Source organism: Lepidochelys olivacea (genome assembly GCF_965140295.1).
Source record: "Lepidochelys olivacea isolate rLepOli2 genome assembly, chromosome: 9".
NCBI lineage: Eukaryota > Metazoa > Chordata > Testudines > Cheloniidae > Lepidochelys > Lepidochelys olivacea.
In genome coordinates, this window is record NC_140419.1 from 29,414,850 (window position 1) to 29,439,419 (window position 24,570).

At 39.2% G+C, this 24,570-nt stretch overlaps 1 long non-coding RNA gene across 1 annotated transcript in view; it reads right to left on the minus strand.

The window, feature by feature from the left end:
• Positions 1-1,497: 1,497 nt before the first annotated feature.
• LOC311526210 overlaps positions 1,498-24,570 on the minus strand; it is a 178,997-nt gene continuing 155,924 nt past the window's right edge. The window contains exons 2-4 of the long non-coding RNA XR_014712965.1: positions 19,894-19,981; positions 11,427-11,543; positions 1,498-3,190 (exon numbers count right to left, since the gene is read on the minus strand). This is a non-coding gene — a long non-coding RNA (uncharacterized lncRNA). The remainder of the gene's footprint in view (positions 3,191-11,426; positions 11,544-19,893; positions 19,982-24,570) is intronic.

Sequence of the window (24,570 nt, forward strand, 5' to 3'; positions counted from 1 at the left end):
AAATGCAACACAGCAAAAACAGAGATTACCTGCCTCACCCTGAAATCTCCCCTCTTTCTTCATTCTCTATTAACATCAATAATTCAGCCATCCTCTCCATCTTCCTGGCCTCCCTGATTCTCATGTTAAACTTCTTTAGTCTATCAAACATCTCCCCACCGAAATTACCTTCCTTATCTATCACTCCAACTGTATCACCACACTTCTCCTTGTCTCTTTATCACTTTCCAATCTCTTTATATATTGTATTCGAGCATCTTATCTTCATCTTCAACGCCATAAGTGGTTCCACCCCCAGCATTGGGAATTCAGCTTTCTTTGATGCTCCTTTCCTTATTGGTTTAACTTAACAAATCTTTTCTCATCACTTTGGGAACTACTATTTTTATACCTTTCATTAGTACTTCCAAAACCATGGAAAGCTCCTCTTTACATGCTGGTGAGAAGTGTTGATTTCTCCATCCATTACTTGCAGCTTGTATTACTGCTTGTCATGTTTTACTCTTAGGGGCTTCTCTTTCCAACTCATCCCATATTTCTGGTGATAGAGCAGGGGATGTGTTTATCACAGTCACATGCACTCTTATTCCTTGTTACAGATCATGTGTAAGTCTGATCATCTGGTTGTGTGTAATCAAGCATAGGACGTGCTCTTGACAGTGTGTCTGCAATTAGGAGGCAACATCTGATCTAGAATTCTGGGATCACATCATACTTTTGAACTTTCAAAGCTAACCCCTAGATCTAGAACTGGTCAGAAATCCTCTGACTGAACGTTTTTCCACTGGAAAATGCTGATTCACTGAAAACTAAATGCATCTTTGGTGTATTCCTCCAACTCTTTTCTTGTTTATTGCAATCTTTGGTATATGGGTGAGTTCTAGCTTTACAGCTACAACCGTAGAGCTACAACCTTGAAACTTTGGTCAGCCACATGCAAGGCCTGCCATCCTTTTTTTTTTTAGTTTGTGTGATTTGCTTTGCCGCTGTCAAAGCACTCACCTGCTACCAAACTGAAGCATCTACACAACAGATTTTAATATCCCATCATTTGAATAAGTGCTGCAAGTAGATAAGTTTCTGTGTTAGGAGATCATTGCGAAGTCTGTGGAACCATGGAAGACATACTTGAAATAGCCAGGAAAAAGGGAAAGGTTTTTACTGATTGGACTTGTTTACACAGAAGATTCAAGACTGTTACATCCAGGGTTTTTTGGGGGGAGGGGGCAGGAGGTCAGGGGGGTTGTAATACAAATTACTGAACTTGGAAAGACTGGCATATGTTGCAGATATGATGTGTATGTTATGTTACCAATATGAGGATGTCAAATAGGTGGAAAGCAGAGGGTGAAAGATTTTTTGTACTTTTTTATGTTTATTGTTGTTCATATATATGAAAGGATAAATAAAGAGTCACAAAAAAGCAGAAAAACAATTATACAACCTTTAGCAAACAAGAAAATCTTTCAAAATTGATTAATTTGTAGACTGGGCTAAATACCATTTGTGAATTTTTAGTAATGATGTGACAATTACATTTTTAAAGTTAATCAGGTACAGAGGAAAATGTATCAGTATCCAGTGGAAACAGAATATGAATCCCCAGTACAGGTGGAAGTGTTGGAAGTAGATAGACATCAGGAAAAAGTTGAACAACTCATAGGTTGAAATGTATTTGAATAAACTATTTGGTAAATATTTGCTGTACAAATAATGAATATACAGTAGTACATATGTATGTCAAAATCAGGCTTGATTTGCCAGCAAAATAGGAGGCTACTATGAATGTTATTTACAGTGAATATTATTTCCAATGAAAAATTGAAGCTTTAGTAACTATGAAGTATAACCATCTCAACTGGATCTGGAGAGTATCTCTCTGTTATCAAAAAGAATGAGGAGTACTTGTGGCACCTTAGAAACTAACAAATTTATTTGAGCATAAACTGTCATGGGCTAAAACCCACTTCATCAGATGCATGCAGTGGAAAATACAGTAGGAAGATACATGTATACAGAGAACACAAAAAAATGGGGGTTGCCATACCAACTCTAACGAGACTAATTAATTAAGGTGGGCTATTATCAGCAGGAGAAAAAAAACTTTTGCAGTGATAATCAGGATGGCCCATTTCAAACAGTTGACAAGAAGGTGTGAGTAACAGTCGGGTGAAAATTAGCATGGGGAAATAAATTTTAGTTTGTGTAATGACCCATCCACTCCAGTCTTTATCCAAGCCTAATTTAATGGTGTCCAGTTTGCACATTAATTCCAGTTCTGCAGTTTCTCTGTTTTTGAAGATTTTTGTTGTTGAAGAATTGTGACTTTTAGGTCTGTAATTGAGTGTCCTCTGACTGGTTTTTGAATGTTATAATTCTTGATGTCTGATTTGTGTCCATTTATTCTTTTGCGTAGAGACTGTCCAGTTTGGCCAATGCACATGGCAGAGGGGCATTGCTGGCACATGCTGGCATATATCACGTTGGTAGATGTGCAGGTGAATGAGCCCCTGATGGTGAGGCTGATGTGATTAGGTCCTGTGATGGTGTCCCTTGAATAGCTATGTGGACAGAGTTGGCAACGGGCTATGTTGCAAGGATATGTTCCTTGGTTAGTGTTTTTGTTGTGTGGTGTGTGGTTGCTGGTGAGTATTTGCTTCAGGTTGGGGGCTGTTTGTAAGTGAGGACTGGCCTGTCTCCCAAGATCTGTGAGAGTGAGGGATCGTCCTTCAGGATAGGTTGTAGATCCTTGATGATGCGCTGGAGAGGTTTTAGTAGGGGGGCTGAAGGTGAAGGTTAGTGGCATTCTGTTACTTTCTTTGTTGGGCCTGTCCTGTAGTGACTTCTGGATATTCTTCTGGCTCTGTCAATCTGTTTCTTCACTTCAGACCATGGGTACTGTACTCTTAAGAACGCTTGATAGAGATCATGATCAACGATACTTGCAGAGTATGATACGACAGAGGATTTTGTGCTGGGTTACAGGGAAGTAGGAAGGTTGTCTAGCTGATACACTGTGAAGGAAACAGCTTAAAAGCAACTTTAATGGTAATTCATAGTTTTCTGTTGGCTCATTAGCTCTCACAGTGCAGAATACTATACTGCCCTAATCAGTACAGCTGGTGTTTGGAATTGGGTTTCTTGACAGTTGTTACATCCAGAGCCTGCCTTCTTACATTGCCTTGGACCACTGGAAAAAATAACAACCACAGCATGTTTAATTTCACTGTCATAAATATAAGGAATGAATCACGTACAATTACTTCTGGATTCTCATTAATAAATTTAATAATCTCTTTAGAAGTCTTTGGCAAAACATCCAGTGAGAACTGAGGGATTACAGGCTTTAGATTTTAATGAGAATTGGTTGTTTGTGGTATTTCTCATTTTGTCACAATCCATTGTCAAAAGAACGTGCATTCAAATTTCTGTGCTTTGACTCCCAAAACTGAAGTATTTGCATCATTCATATTGTCTAATTCTGTGAATTGTACTAGTCATTTTACATGTGTACATTTGATTTCATTGGCCATTGTTTAATTTCTTTCCCTTGTTTATAGGCAGTACAGATTTTTAGGAAGGAATGCAATGCCCAGCTGTCCAAAATAAAAAATAATGAAAAGATCAAAGTAGTGCAGCTTGCCAATATATTACACAAACTATGTTAGGTATTTACATGTTTGATGCCTTATTCTCATGACAGAGAGTTGCAAGAACAGAAAGTGGCATAACATCAATCTAGTTTTGTTACAAATAGTAATAAAAAGGGGACTTGGTGCAAATTCATCTATTTTCATGACAATCTCAAGATAGTAATGTCTAGGTCCTCTTCAGATGCGATAGCAAAAGGACCTTTGAAATGCTAGTGTATTCTTCTATGAGTCACAAAGGTACCGTACACAGTAATTTGTTTCCTTCAGAGATGGCTATGCTATTAGGCCAACAGGAACTGATCACGAGGATACCACTATTGCTGAGATGGGGTCATGCAGAGTGGAAATATGAGCTCTATAACCCTTGATCGTCCCCTCCCCCTTTCCTCTTTATTTTGATTCCTTAACAATGCATGGTTGGCAGACAAAAACAATGGAAAGTTCCAATCTCTTTTGTTTGGCTTGGGAAAAACTCAAGACAGCTCAGTTTTGTTTTTACCTAAAACTATGTCTGGGTTTCAATTAAAAGGAGCTACTTGAAGTTTGCTAGACTGTGAAACGCTATTTGAAAAAAAGCCATTGTTGCCCATCTATGATCGAAGCAACAATGAGCAGTCCAACTTCTCACCGTTTGTCATAATAAAACTAAGTCGTGTTTAATTTTAATAGGCTATGGATGGATGGATAATGGATTTTTCAAAAAAACTGTGTAGTATTTTATGTCTAATTATTATACAACTACTTTAAAAATCAAGATAATCATATATTAGAAGTCCTGTATCATGGAAATGACAGTAAGAGAAAGAATCACAGATTTCAGCGACAGTCATCTATGCAAACTTAGGTGCTTAGCAGTTCTGATGAATCCCTTGGCATCCTTTATGGAAGTGTTAATGTTTTACTGTGATGGGAAGTTGAATTACTTGTGAAATTAAAAGTAGTAAATTCAAGACTCCTAAAAACAGATAACTGGAATTTAAATATATACTATAAGTTAAGATTGGCAGAGTCAATTTCTATGTTTTACGTACACCTGAACGTGAACCAGTAGCAGATATCTGAACACCTCTCAGACTTTGAGGTGGTTTTAGAATCTGATCCTGGATCAAATTTAATATCTTGAAAAATACAGATAATTATACAATTGACTTCACTGGAGCAATACCAATTTATATCTGCTCACGAGCTGACCTTATCACTGTGGCTTTGTGAGAGTTGATGATTTTACTCACATGAATTTTTGAAAATATTTTATTCAATTTCATTTGGGGACAATCTGCACACCTGAATTTCACTTTGAGACTTCAGGTTTGAAAGAAGTGAAAGCAAAACTCAGCTGAGGCTAGAATAGAAGTGGTTGTCTGTCAAAATTATGTTTTATGTTTAATCACAAATTATGAATCTTTCAGCACTATGTATATTAATTGACTCAAATTCACTCAAACAGGATTCATGTTTGCTCCAAACTTGCTCTGTTTTATCATGATCATTATTAATAATTTTTTTCACCACAGTAAAGAATGGCATGTATTGTAGAATGAAGGGAAGACATGGGACAAAATCCTGGCTCCACTCAAGTCCATGGCATAACTCCCTTGATGTCTGTAGGGCCAGGATTTCACCTGTGCCTTGTTCTTAAGAGTTTACAATCTTAGGTTATACTTCTGCAGTTCATCCCAAGTTGGACAGTTCCTTGCACATGTGCATAGCCTTTCTGACACATGGGACTCTTTGCAATAAAAGAGCCTGTCTGCATGAAGCAGATATTAGGGTAGGTGTTTAATTTTCGACACGATACAAACAGGTGAGGCCATCAAACACTAAAGAAGGGATGTGATGAGGAAGAATAAGTGTTAATGTAATATGACTGCACAGTACTCATTTAAGTCCTATAGTTCAATAGTTTGTGAAAATTAGCAAAACTTTCAACAATCTTCCTCTCAATTTTACATTTGTAACAAAACCCAGAACCAGGTTGAAGTCATTTGAGGCTTCCTTGCAACCATTAAGCACAGCTCTAAATATTGATTTAGCTACATAGAAAGACTAGACTCCAAATTTTAAATTATAAGCAGTTTTTTTTAAAAATGGTATGCCTGGGGAAAAATACTTTAGTCTGATTATCTTCATTTAACCCTAAAATGATTAGGCCTTATTACATCTGATGAGCTCTCATAGTTCAAGGGTTCTTTACATTTTGGTTGCAAGAACCCATGGGTATGCTGCTAAGAAGATAAAAAAAAATTCATAATACATAGCTCTGATGAAAAAGTTAGCTAATAGGATAGCTGTAGACTGAATTATGAGCTTTTCCCCTTTTTCTTTTCTATGCTTTCCCTTCTTTTAAAAGAAGAAGGACCAGAGATAAGGTTAGGAGTACTTGTGGCACCCTAGAGACTAACCAATTTATTTGAGCATGAGCTTTCGTGAGCTACAGCTCACTTCATCGGATGCATACCGTGGAAACTGCAGAAGACATTATATACACAGAGACCATGAAACAATACCTCCTCCCACCCCACTCTCCTGCTGGTAATAGCTTATCTAAAGTGATCATCAAGTTGGGCCATTTCCAGCACAAATCCAGGTTTTCTCACCCTCCGCCCCCCCCTCCCCACAAACTCACTCTCCTGCTGGTAATAGCCCATCCAAAGTGGTTCTTAGAGGGGACAAGAACACCAGCAAATAGAGAACACTGGCATATCAGTTTATGTCAGTTCTCAAACTTTTGTACCAGTGACCTCTTTCACATAGCAAGCCTCTGTGTGCGACCCCCTTTTAAATTAAAAACACTTTTTTACAAATTTAACACCATTATAAATGCCCTGGAGGCAAAGTGGGGTTTGGGGTGGAGGCTGACAGCTCATGATCCTCCCTTCTAATAACCTTGTGACCTCTGAGGGGGTCCCGACCCCCAGTTTGAGAATCCCTGGTTTATGTGAATGTTCACTGCAGGGCATCTTGACCTGGAGATTGAGAACAGTTGTTAGAAGGTCAGGACCATCCTGCCATTCCAGTATTTCTAAATGGCAACAATGTCTTGGCTAGCTCAGAGGATCTTACTGGGGGCTTCCCAGTGTGGAAAAGGTTGAGAACACATGGTTTATCGCCCATCGCATATTTTTATTTTTGAAAGCTGCGGAATGATGCCATATTCTGTCTTCTTTCAAAGCAGCAATAGGCATAGTTAGGGGAACCCCATTGGAGTGAGCCCTATGAGACTAGACAATTACAGGGAAGAATTGTCTTCCCCATCCTCGAACACAGCTGGGGAGGAGGAATGAGGTGTTCTTATGCAAGACTGGGTATAACTGGAGGAGGTGGTAGAAGTATCCATCTTCTTGGGGGGGAGCTGGAGAGGAACACTCTCCTTTATCTCATAGGAGACCTAGGAACAACAGCAGGAGGTTTTGGGGAGACTTCACATAGCAGCAGGTTGGGTGGGGGCAATAGGACAGGAGGTGTCGAATTATACCATGCAGGAAGTAAGTTCTCCTTATAGCTTGTAGTGCTAGCAGCAGAAACACTGCTGACAGCATGCAGTGATTAGGGACATTCCCTATAAATTCATTTTTTCCTGCATTTGGAGACAGAAGTACTTTACACTGTTTTCTTCATTTTTGTATGATGATTTAAAAAGACTATGGGCCAAATTTTGCCATTGGATTTGAGCACCCTCTCTCATCAACTTCAATGGAAACTGCATGCATGCATCTGAGGATAGAATTTGGCCTGGTGCACAGTTTTTATTCACTGTCTCTCTTCTTTAATGTTCAAAAACCTTAAAGATTATTTGGATATAATACATGAAAGGAAAAACAATATCTGAAAAAGTATAGGGAACAATTATTCTCTGTTTCAAGAGTGAACTGCCTTAAGTGAGCAGAAATCAGTCACAGGAGGCTGGTTGCTTCACTTATTTTTCTAACTGCTCTAGGCAAATAAAGATTAAGCCATTCTTTTATCAGGCAGGCCCTTTCTCCACTATAAAGATATAATCAATCTAAACCAAAGGCAACTTGCAGATGTATAGAGGTTTTCTTGCAGGTTTCAATGCTACCTAAAGACAAATGTTTAGGGTTAATTTTGGTTTGGCCTTAACTACAACTTATTGAGCAAAAATGCAGGTAAAAGCCAAACACCTGAAATAAGCCAAACATTTTAATAATAATTTGCAAAACAGTTGATGAGTCATTTGTATAAATAACATATTTTGCAAAAAGCATGTTGAAAGTAATGCAGTATTGTAAAATGTTGGTATCTACTGTACAAGATAGTTTCTTTTGCTCAACAGACGATCAAAACGATGATGGATAAAATAACCCTTTTTCTCATTGAACCATTTCAGCCCTTTTTATGTTTAATCTTGAATCCTTTTTTTAACCAGATTATGGTTTAGAGATGTGCCAGAAAAGTTCAGGTATCCTAGGTTGCTTGTAGAGATTAGCAACGTTTATTCCAATATAAACTCTCGCCCCTTTGCTCCCCACTGACCTTTGATGTTTTAATAAAGTGGACCTTAAATCTGAACCAGTCTCCGGTTTTGTTCTGCAAAACATGATTGATTTTATATTTCACAACCCAGCTCGAAAATCACATGCACCTCAGTTTATCCATAATAGAGGGGACAAAAATAAAACCTTTTTTCTCGAACTCAGAAAAAAATCTGAGTGTCTTCAGTCTTTGGTGATCAGAATAAAAGGGAATGTAGACTCAAACGACCAATGGTTTGAGTTTAAAAAATGCAAAACTTGGCCTCTTTCCCCTCTCTAGCTACTTTTGTGGTTATTTAAGTGTTGCTAGACCTTAGCTGTGTACATTTTTTTAAAAGAAAGCTACATGAAGTCACAGAACCAGGAATGGTCCTGGAGTCCAGCGGAGGCTTTTCTTTAAATAAAAAAAGTTTACTTCAATTTTATATCAAGACCTGCTACCAACAAAGATGGTGCTGTTCAAAGCAAAGCAGTCATTAAAATGAATGAGACCATACGAGAAGTGGAGATATATCAGAGCCTAGTACTTTTACTCTGGCATCAGGTTACCTCACTACCCTTGCTATACTTTCTACTTTGTGCTTCACAACTTTTTTTAACTTTTGCCCATTTTTTGCGGTTCTTACTTAGTTTTGAAGTTGGTGGGAGTTTGTCTGAGTGAGAGCTAGTAAAACTGGAGGGCCCACCTGAGCATGCAAGATCTGCACATAGCAGGAACATCACAATGTGCAAATATTTCCCTCCCATGCACAGGATTGGAAATGTTAACTACTTCCATAGTAGTGCTCTCCCTTTCCCCACAGAGCCATGGAAGGTTCATTCTAGTTGGACTGGGCTTCCTGGGAAGGAATGGGCAGGCTGGAGGTGGTAGGAGACAGAGGGACATAAATTGACCTCTGCCCCCCTGCCAGTAGCTCCATGCAGATTCCCCTAGAAATATGATATAGCCTGGGAACTGGATTTTCATGTACCCATCTTATGAAGAGGGGGGCCTCAAGGGCTGTTTCCAACTGGAGAAGTCATACTCCCAGGGAGCAGGGGTCTACCAGCAACACAGAGCCACCACAGAAGCCCAGAGCCTCTGCATGGATTTTCCTGTTTCATTTTGTCTTGGCATTTCCCAACTAATTCCAATTTTGCATTAGAACAAATATAATGAATCCTATTTGTGTGAGTTCAATACATTTTAAAGGACCAGTCACAGGTGCACTTGCTGCCCTTGGAGGAGCTCAGGGATTGCTTCCTCGGTACCCTCACTAGCCCCATTTAGACTATGAAAAAGAAAGGAGGTGTTTGTTTGAAACATGTTAGCCAGGGCTTAGAGAAGGTTTAACACATTTTAAAGGTGGTAGGAGCCTACAATTCCAGCTAATACTTTAAAAAAACCAAAAGCAAAAGCCACATTTTTTCAAAGTTGAGATAAGGCCACAGTGGCCCACATCACTCCAGGGGTGGTGAGGAGGACACAGATCACAGCCCGATCCCCATCCATACTGGGATAGGTGGGAAGATGCACCCTGGGCAGAAGAGATGTTGGGGAAGAACTCTGTTTCCCTGAGGCACAATCCCGCCCAGTGATTCCCTGAAGGAGCAGCAGCTCTATACTGTTCCCAGCAGTGGCCTCTTGCCGTATTCACCCAGATCAAACCTATATGATAGCATTTGAACTAAGGCACAGGATCCCAAAGACTGGCAGTTTGGATACAATCTCATTGCATTTTAAGTTCAGTGTTTTCATTTTGTTTGGTATACACTGAACTCAATGTGCTGAACAAGTCGCACCTTGTTAAACATTTTAAATATTGAACTATTTCTGATAGATATAAATATTACAGTTGAATTCGTAATTGGAACACTACTTTTAAAACTTTCTCTGTTTATTTTTGTTGTATGTTGGAGATCATCTTGTTAATGCTAAACCAAGGTAAAGCCAAAAGATCATGTGTTTCCTGCAGTGATTATAGCAATAGAGAGGTTTGGCTTTTCTTTTGTGGAAAATGCTGTGAATTATTAATTATTCCTCAAAAAATTTAAGTGAATTCAAACAGTTCTGGATAAGCTATTTTTCATTCAAAAAGGCTAGCATTCAGCAGCCCATATTCATTAACACACCAGCATTTTGTATTTAATTATTGCATTTCATTCACACAGCAGATAAAGATGGTAAATTAGTCAATTGCAGATGAGAACTCTGAGCCTACTAGACGCTGATTTGTCTGTCAGCATCCAGGAACTTGCAGCATAAGGCACAGCTGCCCTAACCGTACTTTGTCATGTAGAATAGAACATCAGTATACATATGTGTCAGTCGGCTGGAAAAATGCCCTTTCCCTCAGAGTGTCTCCCACTTTGCTTGCCTCAACCTTCTATGGTTACTTCAATTGCCAACATTTAAAGACAAATTGGCAATGCAGAAAGATGTGACCATGCAAAGACAATGCTTAATGGCAATGAGTTTTGAAAAGACTTGTAATATAGGGTCCAAAATCTAAGAGAAGAGGATATTCCCCTAGGATGTATGCAACTGGCAGGTGTGTAGTGGAGATCTGGGCTATCTTTCTTCCCAGTCACTGACTATATTTCCACCTAACTATGGGGAATATGGGGAATCTTTCTGGGAAAATTATGCTCTTAAATGTGAGGCACCTGCTGAGTCCCTAACTTTATCCAGGAAGCGTAGGCATGTGCTTCTTATTGCCTATTGACTCAGTGAATGTGAGACAGAGACAGTGAACAAAAAAACACAAAGGGTAACTTAAAGGGGATATACCTTGGCCGTTAATTTAGGAAATCAAAAGGTAACTGTAGAAACACTGAGCTAGCAATCTTTGATGCTCTCATTATTTGAAGGTTTTTAATTTTATCCAGGTGGCTTGTATTCAACCTGACAAGTCATGTAGCGATTAAAAATTGGAATGCTGCAACAACAGTGTTAGAATTAGGATCAGTGACTAGTTTAACTCTCCCTGACAAGGAAAGCCTGGCAAATGACTCAGTTCCAGCCAGTAGGGAATCTTCAGCCTGACTGCACACTACCAATGAGTACTGACAAGTCCCATCAAGACAGCAAACGTGGGTCTAGCAGATGCACTTACAAAAGTTTCCGCTTCTTGCCTTCCTTGCTTCTCTGCAGTTTGTTGTTGGACCATGTAGGAAACTGGGTTTTGAAGCTTCAGGGTGTAGGTTATAGGAAGATATTAGAGAATTTGAAAAAGTATCTTAAAAGAACCTATTATGGAAATAAATAAATTGATTTTTGAACAGGTTTCCCCCTACTCACCCCTATACTTGCAGAACAGATGTCTTTGACAGAAGTGTTTCAAACTTGTGCGGCTTAATATCTATGTTATCACAATGACTGATTTTCTGTATCCTTGGAAAGCATCTCACTAGACACCTAAGAGATAAAAACCATGTGACATTTTGAAATAAACAAGCTCTAGAGGTGGTACAATTAACACTCAATCTGTCATCCTGCATGTAAGGCAGAGCCTCAGACCAACAAAAGATATTTAAAATAAGGGGTCTACTGGTCCACAGCCTAAACCCAATGTTTTAGGTTCATAATGAAGAAACTAAGAGGCAAATAATACCCTCCTGCTGCTAAGGAGATTTCCCTGTGTGAAGGGAGGAGTGGAGGCAGAGTTTGGGCAGCCATGGCATGGGCTTTGTACTCCCTGTGCAAAATGCAGTTCGACTCTATGGCAGTTCACCACAAGCCATTGTGCTGCAATGTTTACGGCAAGTGGGGGAGACAGATCTTCCTATGCTCTCGCCACCCCTTTCTGGGGATGTGGAGGCTGTTTAAGTCTTCTGGCTAATGTGTTGGCCTCAGAGCAGCTCTGCTACAGCTCTATGTCTATTGGGGAAGGATTATTTTCCTCTGAGGACTGCTGCAGATCCCTTCTGCTCAGCCCACTTTCATGGCAATAAGATCTTAGCCTAGGCAGAACCAGGAAGCATGCACTGATAACGGATCCTAGTTAGAAAATATCAACAAAAGTGAAATTTTGACCAAAAAATGGAAACAAAATTGTGAGAAAATATGGGCCCTTTGTTGAAATATGCTCTGTCACATAAATGATAGCATGTTACAGATCTGTAAAAAAACTAAAAACAAAATGCTGAGTAAAGAGTACCCCATGAGGGGAGACAAAACCCTGTTAGCCAGTAATTTAAATGTTTTTGGATGGTCTGATGCATTGAAGCTCTAGTCTTCACATCCCTGTTTCTTAATGCCCTATGATTTCTGAGTAGGAAGCAACAGGACTGATGCAGAGGAGAACTGCAGGAGTGTCTCATGGAGTTTTAAATACAAATTAAGAAGCCAAAGGCCAGCTAACAGCTGCCGCTGAGCCAAGATGGGAGGAGAAGAGTCAAAGAAGAGATAGGAGAGGAGTGCTGGGACGGGGTCTCTTGGTGGGTGAGTATTATACAACTGAGGAGACAGGAGCATGGTAATGGTCCCCCTTGTGCTGGAAACAGAGCATGTGAAATTACTGGTAGGCTGCAATGTTGTGCTACTATGACCCTTCTCAGATTAGTTATATACCCTTTTAAAAACTCCTCACAGCTCAGAGCTCATAAATCGGCAGAGGCCAGTCTTAATGCATTAAAACAGCAGACTAGAAGAAGTCATTTATAGGTTGCCACCTCATATGACAGAAATGTGCAGGTCCCCACCAACCAATCTTCAGAGACTCACCCCGGAGCAAAAGAACATAAGGGAAACCCTGGGCACATGTAATCTGAATGCTGACCACAACAATAAATAAATAAAAATTAAGAAATTGTTGGTAACACCAAAAGCAGGAGAGCTGGAATGAAACAAAAAGGTGTCCACAGATCTTCAAAACTCTAGGATTCAAATCACAACTCTGTAATCCCACTTCTAGCATTCATTGTTTGCTGAAATCCTTCATGTGAAAAACTCAGGAATGGTGAAGGAAGAAGTCTTGAAAGGCTTGAGAGCAAGTCTTAATATCCTTTCTCTTTCCCACTTCTATTTTATTATTGATTGAAACTGGCGAATAACGATGCCGTTATAGGGAGTTACAAGTATATGCAGAGTCTTAGGGCAAAGTTCTTCTGCCTTTGCTTAGGCTTAGCAGTACCCTCCTGTGTGAGCAGTCCTGCTGAAGTCAGCAGGACTACTTGCAGAGTGAAAATACTCCACCGTGGATACGATACGGCTCATAATTTAAAATGTAGAAAGTCTCAGCAAGTGAGGTTTTTACATACTGTTCTGCATGTTGCCCTTTTTTGTGTTCCATTTTCAGCTTATTTTAAAACTGAGCCAACTGAATTTTAAATATTCTCAATTATCATCGCAGCAATTCAGATTTCAGGAAAATGGCTAGAGTGTTAGAGGGGAATGGGGTATAAGAAGCCCTATTCAAAAGGCTTTGGCCTTGAATCTCATGTAGTAATTTAGACTGTGCAAAGTGGGCACGGCATTCTACCCTCCTCGTTAGATGGCATTTTTAATCATTTTCCACCACAGTGTAAGTCACTGCTACGGACAATCAGGCCCATTATTTCTATTGTTCCAGGCTAGGCCTAGGTAAAGTATTAAAGGTTTGCAGCCTTTCATTTAAGAACATTCATTTCAGGAGACTTATCATTATTATTTATATGTTCTCCAGAGCAAAGGCACTGATACGATGGGATGCCCTGGTTCAATCACAGAAGTGGAAAGGTTTCTTGCATCTGATCCTTCTGTGTGGCTGCATGAAGCCATTACAGTCTGGCCCTAGGAATTAATACTCTGAGCTGGCTTGTGCTTCATATACAGAACATTCTTCATGGTCTAATCTAATTTGGCCCTGAACCTTATGCGTGTATTTAACTGTAAGAATGTGAATAATCCTATGCTGGCCATATTTCTTTAGGAAGACAAATCCATTGCTATGTCATTTGTGGACTGCAGGAAAAAAATAATCATGATTTAGGTTTAGTATAGGTTTGAAAGTACCATGAATGAAATCCTGGCTCTCTTTAAATTAATGGCAAAATTCCATTGAGTTCACTGGAACTAGGATTTCATCCCATATTTTTACCTAAGTATGAAAGACAAAATTACATAATTAATTGGCTGTAATTTGGGGGGTATGTTTTTAAAATTGTAAATATGAATTCAAATGTCCATTATGAAAGTGTCATATCTGAAAAGCATCTATAAAAGAAATCACCATGCACATTTTGGGGCAAGTCAAAGACTTTTTTCTTCAATCAAGCACCGACCAATCAAGAAAGCGTTAAACAAAACTTTGGAAGGTATATTAGTCATAGCAGTAATCTCTTTATATATCAGTGGGTCAATAGTTCAGTAAAAGAAGGAACTATAACTTGAGTAGACACTAATTAAAAGAATCAATTCTTATCCTACTACATATGTCCAGTCATATTAACACATTTCTAGATTTCTTACTCAGTGGACTAGTCAAGATTAAAGGATTTGCTAATATGGATGAACTGAGTATGCTTCCAAACTGACTGAGCAGATTTGTGAACAAATTAGTTCATTTAAAATTGACAGTGAAAGATTGATTTTGCACAGACTGAGTTACCTAATGTATTCATCATTCCCTCTGCTTCCATGCACAAGACAGATCTGCTTCTTTTTCCTTCTGATTGTAGTAGGACTGCTTACTGGGCACCTTTATTTTACAGCCATGATCGCAGCCTGTCATTCTTTTCATTTAAATTTATTTTAGCCTCCATAGTAGGAGCTTCAGAAATAACTTCTTTAAAAGACTCAGCATAATGACTCATTACATGAGTTGCTCAATTCAACCATAGTACTTTAAATTAGAATGGAGGGTGAAAATTGCTAATTACACAGAAAAAGATCAAATTACTCTCGAGGACCATTTGATTCATTATTAAGATTGTTTGTGGGGATATGGGTGTCTGTAAACATGGGGTTATGTCCCCACTTACAGTTATTTACATGTCCGCATTTGCCAAAAGTTATCATTGAATGAAATCTGAGACATCAGTGTTTTCACATACAGACTAGATGTAGATTCCCAAACTGTGATCTGTGGGCACTTTTTGGTGGCCCCTGGAGAACTGACTAATCAGATAGGGCTTGATTTCAGTTGCTAAATTCCTTTAAATTGCTAAAACAACACAAAATGCTTTCCTAATATTTCTTTTCCGTATCAACATTTCCTTGGATGTAATGTGAATGGAAAGAGAGCTGGATCATGGAGTCAGGAAGGATTGGGAAGGATGATCCATGAGATCACCTCTCTATTATTAAAACATGGTCCATTATTTAACCATTCTGTCATCTTGCTTTTGATTCACATGGATTCACACCCTGTGGTTTAGCTTGCAGTTTACAGTATGGGGGTGAATTAAACCCAAAGTATATGCCATAACAATCAAGTTTGGCCATGTGTTAAGTTTAAGCCATGTGAAGTTGCTGAGATTCACCTACTTTCAACTCAGAACCTAAAACCATTCCTGGACCCTATGGAGAAGGTGAAGTTTCATGCCACATATGGCCCATGTTCATTAGAAAATCAACAGGGTTCACTTGATAGGATCCAAAATCTCACTGAACCTGGCCCGAGTTTCACGTTTGTAGTGAAACCTGAAACCAGATAAACTTCACCTAGAAGCAGGAAGGTTTCCAAAAGACACAGGATAGTATACCTTAACAATTTGTCCAGATGAAGGTGTTAACACTCGGTGTGAAATTAGATCAAATTTTGATTTAATTTTATTGGTGGAGCGGTTTATGCCAAAGCTAACAAAGAGGGAGAATAAAATACGGAAAAGATGGCAATTCCTCCGGCAGTTTATAGTTTGCAGCTATGCCATCAGTGAAGTGGAATAATTCTAAGAGCTCCCAATGATAATAGTTCTTTTTTACATTTAGAATCTGCTCACTGATTATGACATTTTTGAAGGACATTGTTAACTACTCCCGCATTGTGAGCATGTACATTTGTACACATAGCTCCATAACTGCGGACACAAATTTAGTAATTGCACATTTGCACTCACTGGCTTCCTATTTGTGCACATTTACCCCACTGGTGCACACAAATGCCAATCATTTGCTTGGGCATGTGAATAGTGACCCTCACAGATATTGTAAACACCAATACCATTAAGGAGGCTTTTCAAAAATATGTCCCTTAGGGATTTCATGACGACTTCATGCCCTCTTTTCACATATATTATATCTATTATATATTAAATATATTATATTTCTTGGGTTTAGAATGAATAACAGGGAGCAAATAATTTGACACATTTAGCCTATTTTTTCTTCTCTGGATGCAACTTATGAACAAGCAGCTTATTTGTCTAATATATATTATTTGTAATTTGAAAATATTTGCTGAATAATTTGGGTGAATAATTCTACAACTGTAGCTTGCGCATAAGTACATTGCTACAAATATTCAAAGCTAAAATTCAAACTGTGAGAGACATATTACATGATTTTGTTTCTTTTCTCCAAATAGATGAGGGGAACTTGTAAAATCAAGTTCCTGGGGCAAAGACTCAGCACAAGCTCTGTGTGAACATCCGGCAATATTTGCTTAATTAATATCACTCTCTCTGAGAGCATTCCTGCAAGTAAACCCATTGACTAGAATATTTGTGGAACAAAGACATAACATAACATGGGCATATTCAGAGCAAATTCACATAAAACTTCAACTAAATAGTTGCAGATTTTTTGGTAGCATTCATCTAATTCTATCTGTTTTAATCTGGTTATGTTACTGGTACAATCCATTAAACATATATTGCTTTCAGAACATGCACTCTTCTGCAGTCATATCCATCCTAGTCACCCTCAATCCCATATTTTGTATGATGTGTCAGCCACGGCATTTTCATTCCACGCCTTTTGTCAGTCTATGCCTCTCTATACTTCTCTATTATATTACCATCATTATCACTTAATTTACTGCATCTGTTCATTACTTCTTAATTCCAGTTCTCTTTTCTTTAACTCCACTTCATACCATTCATTGCTGTTTCTTTTCTGCTTGTATCAGAGTCTCCCTACTCAGTTCTGTTGAGCGTATATATTTTTATTCTACGGAACTTCTCGCTGTCAAGATGCTCAGTGTTGCAGTATTTGTAATGAATATTAATAGGTAGCTTAGGTTTTTTTAAATGTAGTAGGGGGAAGCAATGAGAATTCTCTGAACTTTGCTCTGTGGTTGTATGTGAGACCAAGACACAATGAAGATACTCTCCCCATTCACCTTTGGTGACTGTCTTTCACAGTTCGATTCTGCCATTTCACAAGCCTGTTGGCTCTAGTGTTATGTGCCCTGGAAAATTGTTGTCTGGCACCTGTTAATATATTTCCTCACTTATCTGATTGACGAATTCCCTGCCTTGATCATTGATTTGTATGGAGACACATGAATGTCTGATGAATTCAAACAGAACCCTTCAACACTTTCAGCTAGTTTATCCTGTAGGGGTTTATCTTCAGTGCGTTTTGAGAAGTAATCTACAGCTGTTACCAAATATTTGTATGTGTCAGGGTCAGCAGTGAGAAAACAAATATCACCATTAATTTGTGCTGTATATAGTGTTCATACCCTGATGACCCCTTAGTGGCACTCTTATTAATTTATTTGTACATGATCACACCCTCTAGATCACTTAGATTTTACACACTACCTCAGATTAGCATATAGCCAAATCCTGCAGTACTTACTCAGGCAAAACTCCAAGTGTATCTAGTACTGAATTCAGCAGCATCCATGGAATAGAGTTCATAGAAGCTGCAAGGAGAATTCAGCATCACAGCAAGCAAAGCAGATCCTAAGGTGGGGGAGCATTCTCCATGCAGGCCATATAGTGCTTTTGCAACAACCAAACTTCTGTCTCCTCCCACAGACTGCTCAGCCTAACTGTTGCATATGATAGTTGAACACTCTGAAGTGATGTCAGTGGAGCATCTGAACATGTACAGTGGCTCTCTGATGACCCAGTAAAAAGACAGTTTCTTCCATTGCTGACTGACATGGCCTTGGCCATTCCTTGCCATTTGGCTCTGGAATGCAGGTCAGCAGGGAGAAAAGCCAGTGTTTCTTGGGGCAAAGAACCCTACTTGCCCTAACCCATAATGCTTCGGGGGGGAGTGATTCCCTCTCATCTCCAGCAAGATACGCATATGTTCTTTTCCTTTGGAAAGAGAATGGGGACCGCTCTGTGGCCACAGCATTCCCTCTTGCTGGAGCTGTACAGGTGCTACGGAAGCCTTGAACACTCTGCAGTCCCAGAGGAAGTACAAGATTGACACATGTGCCTGTTTAAGACGGTGGAGCTTTTATTACTTGGGTTCTCTCTTTGTATCTACAACATCTATTCATAGAGTGGACTCATGAGTCATTGCTTGTGAGAAGTTCCTTGACTCAGTATCATACCAATATGTGATTTCCCCAAAACATAGTTCCCTTGGCATACTGGTTACTCCCAATTGTCCAGCCCAAGGTATGGCCTTAGGTTCCCGCCAGGAGTTCACAAAGAGCTGTGCTTCTCTCTGTCACCCCAATCTGGCCCTGCTTCTCCATTGGAAGGGCTACCTGAACAGCATGTGAGCCTAAAACAAGCCAGCTCCTGTCCAGTTTATAGCAAAATAATAGGGGACTAATTTAGATAATGACAAACTCTCCCCAGACCCAAACTTCAGTGCAGACTAACCAAAAATCCACCTGTTTACAAACATTTTCATGAAAAATAAAAATGTGTTCTCTTCAAACCAGCTGCCACTTCAGTGCAGATGCAAATTAGTGACTATTCTGTTCCATTCTCCCTTTCCCCCTATAGATGGCACCAAATATTTCTCACTGGCAGCCCTTCAGTAACAGGTTCTAAACACCTCACAGAAAAGAGCTTTTAATGTCAGTTGAAACCACTGGCTGTCCTACTTTATCATTATAGAAACAGTTTTGATTTTATTGAGAGTGGAAGGGTACAGGAGTGGGAGTTGACGCTGCATAATGAATGGTGAAACAGCTTTCTGGTGTGATCACAGCCATGAAAATATCAGGGTCTTTTGCTTATTTGTTTTTTGCTTGGAGTGTTATTTCTATTTGGTGCTCATAGAAGAGAAGGACTTATAGCAGTGGTGGGCAACCTGTGGCCCATCAGGATAATCCGCTAGCGGGCCATGCGACAGTGTGTATGTTGACCATCCACCGGCACAGCCACCCGCAGCTCCCAGTGGCCGGGAATGGTGAACTGCGGCCACTGGGAGCTGCGGGCGGCTGTGCCTGCAGAGGGTCAATGTAAATGCTGTCTCATGGCCTGCTAGCGGATTACCCTGATGGGCCGCAGGTTGCTCACCACTGACTTATAGCAGGAACACTAGCTGAAGCCAAACATAGTGTGACAACTGGTGCTCTGCAAGATTTCCCACACTGCCCTGGCAACACTTTTCAGTGCTGATCTGAGTTACCTTGGTTCTTTCAGTCTTGGGCCTTTCTTCATCAGAGATTGCTAGTCAGGAGAAATTCCCTGGTGGCTTTGTGATTTGAAGAAACAGATACTATTCCCAGGTTTGCAATTTCAACCCAGCAATATATAATGGGCTTTTTAAAATATTCACCTGTCTTTTCATTCATTGGTTTAAGTCAGCCACAGATCCTTTTACAAAGAACCAAACTCAAGTTAAACAATATTACTGATGTTAACAGTGGCACTTAAAACCTATAGACACTGTTTCTTTTCAGTAAATAACAAAAAATCCATACCCAGATCCAGGAAGAACACTTGTTGAAACCTCAACTCAAGATGGAACTTTCAATTCACTTGAAGTCTGCATACCAGATACTCATTCATCTGTAACAACAAATAGTCATATGTGATTGGAAAGGCAGGTATGATCCCTGCCATCACCCAGAGACATTTTTTGATATTCACTAGTTGATATTGCCAATGCATTTGAGCTGGGTCAATGGGAAAACTCATGAACGTACATTTCTGGCATGAGTATTCAACTACCTTTTTTCTGTTATTTGAATGGGCGGGGAAAAAGCCCACTAAGGCATCCTGCTAGTCATGTGGTATCATAGGATGATTGTATGCCCCAAACTGAATGGCCATTACAGGCCAGTTGAGGCTTCCTCAACTAGGCAAGTGAATGGTAAACAAATTGGCTACATTCTAAATTTCACAAGGCCATTGCTGTTGAAAGAAGACACTAGTATTCACACTTATCCTCTGCGAGTAGCAGCTGGGAAGTTAGAAATTTTACGTGCAACCCACTCTTTGTATTTATTTTAGAACATTGTTCATAATTGTATTTTAATAAAACTTGATTGTCTTGTGTTCCTCTTTGATACATTATACCTTGTGGGCTAGATCCTCAGTTGATATAAATCTCTTTAGTTATAATTCACAGTCGCTGAAGTGCTGGCTGGCCCTGACATTTTAAATTTAAGTTATGAAAAAGTGTTAAAAAATCTAAATATGTTGTACAGTGTTGCTCATGAACTCTAATTTTACAAGCTCCAAAGCATCTAAGCTTTGAAGTGGGAATAAAAACCTTGATATTGATTTAGTAAACCTCGAAGTCAAATTATATGAATATAAATATGCAGTGCATAGATTTCGCGAACGTTTTCATTCTATGAGGTTTTTTCCATGTCAAGCAATCGCATCTGAAAGTTTGGCTCAATCCTGATCCTCTAAAATTCCGCCAGCTCTCAGATATTAGCATTTCTATACTTTCTGTTTATCACTATACTTAGAATCGTTGCAGTGTGATAGCATTATTTCTAAAGCCATAAGTAAGCCTCTTATCCACACGAATGAGGAAGCTAATACAGCGAATCTCTCCGAAATGCACAACCTTCGTATACAGTCAGTGTGTTTCTTTCATTCATTGTGTTTATTCCTTTGAAAGGGTTCCATAACATGTGCAGTCTTGCCGTCAATTGGCTCACTACTAGTTTATCCTTGTGACACAATTTTGTTTACCTGGTAAGGCAATCATTGTACACTGGCATTTGAGAAGTCGGACTTTATTAATTTAATAGCTTCATTCTCTCATCAGATATTCATTTAATTGGATTTCAGACTAGTATTCATCTAGGATTTGCATAAATGGGAGCATAGGTTTGAACATATGTATACCTTTAGCATATATTTACTTAAGTTGCCCCGCCTCCATCCACTACAGTGTGTATTTTCTCTACTTATGCATAACAGTAATGATTATCTTGCTCTGGGAAACCAGGTCCAGGCTACCAGGAAAGGGTCCTGGTGCTGATGTTACTGAACTATGAAGTTATTGGAATATGAAGTTAGCATATTGTACAGGTTCCTGTCTGAGAGTCTATTAGACCGTTTCATTGTGAGACTTCTGTTTTCATAGATTCATAATTCTGGCAGAACAGTTAAATCTGGGATACATACAATTTACAGAGTAAATGTTTGGAAATAAAACAGTTTTCTTTATGAGTCAAAACCTTGTTTTTTATTATCATGTTTGTGTGTGATACTTGTGGGTAGCTAGATGACTCGGGTATTGCAATCATGGATTGCCCTTTTTCTCTAGTTTCAGTTTTTAACCTTTAAAACCTAAATTTAAGGTTATTATACATAGATGTGTGGCTAAAATCCACCTTTAGCTACACACACACACCCCCACTGGTTTTTGTGACTCTTTAGCATCTGAGATGTCTTCCCATCTCTTTGCCCTTTGCATGTACTCAGCTGTGTTGGGATTTAAGATGAACAGCAACTAGCATAATTTATTTCTCTTTTTGGTGTCTCTTTTAATCAAATCTTTCTCCTTTACATACAGTTTTCTGTGTGTAACACTTATGTATGCATTTATTGTTATGAAAACTGAATAACATTTTAATGAAAAAAATTAGAAAGGAATTCAATTGCCAAAAAAATTATGAGCCAGGACTGAAATATTCAGCTCAAATAGTTATCCTTAGGACTCACAGAAACACAGACATACACACACATTACATATTAATAAGTGACTAGATACATATTATTTTAAAATTTGTCAACTCATAAATAAATTATCTGGGTGATTTTCAAAATATCAATTTCACCCAGGCTTTTTAAGTCAAATTTCAGCCAAGAGTAAAGTGTCTTGTCAAAATTTTAAACCTATAAAAATAGAGGGTTTTATTTTATTTTATTAATGTTGCATGATTGTCACTGAGGACAGAATTTGGCCCCATATGTTGAGGAAGGATTAGGTCTTCCATGGTTCTGGCTTCAATTAAAGCATCATTATTTAGCTGTACATCATGTTTATGAAGAAAAAACATGAAAGAAAGAGACTATGTTCTGAACATTAGGAAATAGAGGCAAATAGAAAGGTTAAAGAAATCTATTTCATAAAATGGCATACAAGCATGTGGAATATGTTACCAAAGACAAGAGAGGTAACTTAGAACATATGTTTATGAATCAGTATGTTCAAAAGAGAACAAGATGAGTTTTCTAGACAAAGAGAGAATAGAGTGTGAGGAATGCAGGAAATTAGAGATGGAAAAAACCCAAAAAGGTCAGTTTTATGAATTGATTAGTAGCTTTTTAACAGAGCAGGGCTGTGAGCAGGTGGAGATCCCACCCTGCTCTGAACAGTATATACATCAGCCAGCATGTAGTCCAAACTTACCTTGTTCCTGAGGTTTTGCTTTATTGGTAGTTGAAACAACAATAGCACAATACAAAATTCCTTTACTGTTCCTAGTGTTTCCCTGTCGAGATATCTATCCCATGTCCTAGGTACCCCTGCCCAGAAGGATGTTCCCATCTCCTTGATATCTTGCAGGAATGACCAACCAACCCCCAGTCAATAAGGAGATTTTACTCAACGAGCTTTATGGAGAGCCTAAGAGCTGCTAACAGGGTGGATCAATGGAAGAACCCTGACTTCCTGTTCCATTCCCCACCAAGCCAATACTAAGACATTGTTTTTTGTGTTTCCCTGTCCCTGTACAATCCATCCAGGACACCATTTCAAAGACTCTTATCATTGCCAGAGGCTCCACTTTCCTGCTGCCAAAGGCATTTCCTTTCTGTGCCACAAGCAAGTCTCACGATTTTGAGTGCTCCTAGACTAGAAGAGGGACTTAAAGTGTTCAGAGGCCATCCCCAAGACAATTGGCCAGGGTAAAGATCATAAACCCCCATGACAGGGGGATTACAGCCAAAGGATACGACTGGAAAACCTCCATCAACAATAATGACCTGAAAAAATGTTGCCACTCAAAGGAGATCACTTCTGACCAAACCCTCCACATTAATGTCAGGCTCCCTGCTAGCTGCCTGGGCTTAGTACACATCTGGGAGTTCTGGAGCTCATGGCCCTCTCCAGATACACAGATTTTTTCTTCATGCCCCTGTTAATGGCAAGCAAAAACAGGTGCAGGGAGAGGCTCAGTGTTCCTCTATGTTCTGTGTCCTTTAGGTCCTTCTTTGGAGTTTCTACATCCTTTAATTTTTCTCCACAATATTCCTTCTGACTCACTATCCATTGTAGAATACATATGTGGCCATTGTGGTGTTTCTGGCAATTCCACTTCCAGATACTACTCTGTTTGGTGTGCACCCTTGATCACTTTGGCCTATTTAATACCTTATTATGTGAACTACATTTACTAAAAATTATCACATTTATATAAACCAGACTTTTCTTAAAAAGAAAAGGAGTACTTGTGGCACCTTAGAGACTAACAAATTTATCTGAGCATAAGCTTTCGTGAGCTACATCCGACGAAGTGAGCTGTAGCTCATGAAAGCTTATGCTCAAATAAATTTGCTAGTCTCTAAGGTGCCACAAGTCCTCCTTTTCTTTTTGCGGATACAGACTAACACGGCTGCTACTCTGAGACTTTTCTTTGTCATTCCAAATGTTGTCCATAAATCAGAAACTGCCATTTTGCTTTCTAAACATGGAAATCTGCTTAAAGCAAATTCATGAAAATTTATGATTTTCCCTCACTCTGGAAATTTGATCATTTGCTTTGTAAAAGGAGTTTTATTCATCAGAGGCACAAATAGCAACATTTCATCCTGGATCAAAAATACTGAAGAAAATACCAGTTTTCACATATGACCACTCATAATTCATAGAAGTATACTTACATACATCAGCCAACTTCTGAGTAAGTATGCACTGTCCTTTATTCAGCTGGTGATGCAACACTGCCTATTAATGTGTAACTCTGAAGTACCACTCTCAGAGCATTACTGAGTACTGAGAATCCTGCAGGGTTGAGAAGGAATGACTGTTGTTCTGCCCATTCCCACCCCAGGCTTGGCCTCTTTTTTTCACTCAGGCTAATCCCTGCAGAGGGGCTTCTACACAGATGGGTGAAAAGGAGCATGCCATAAAGTCACACTCCCCATTCCACGATCCCTTTGCTAGCTCATTGCTTTTTGCTCTCCTGTAT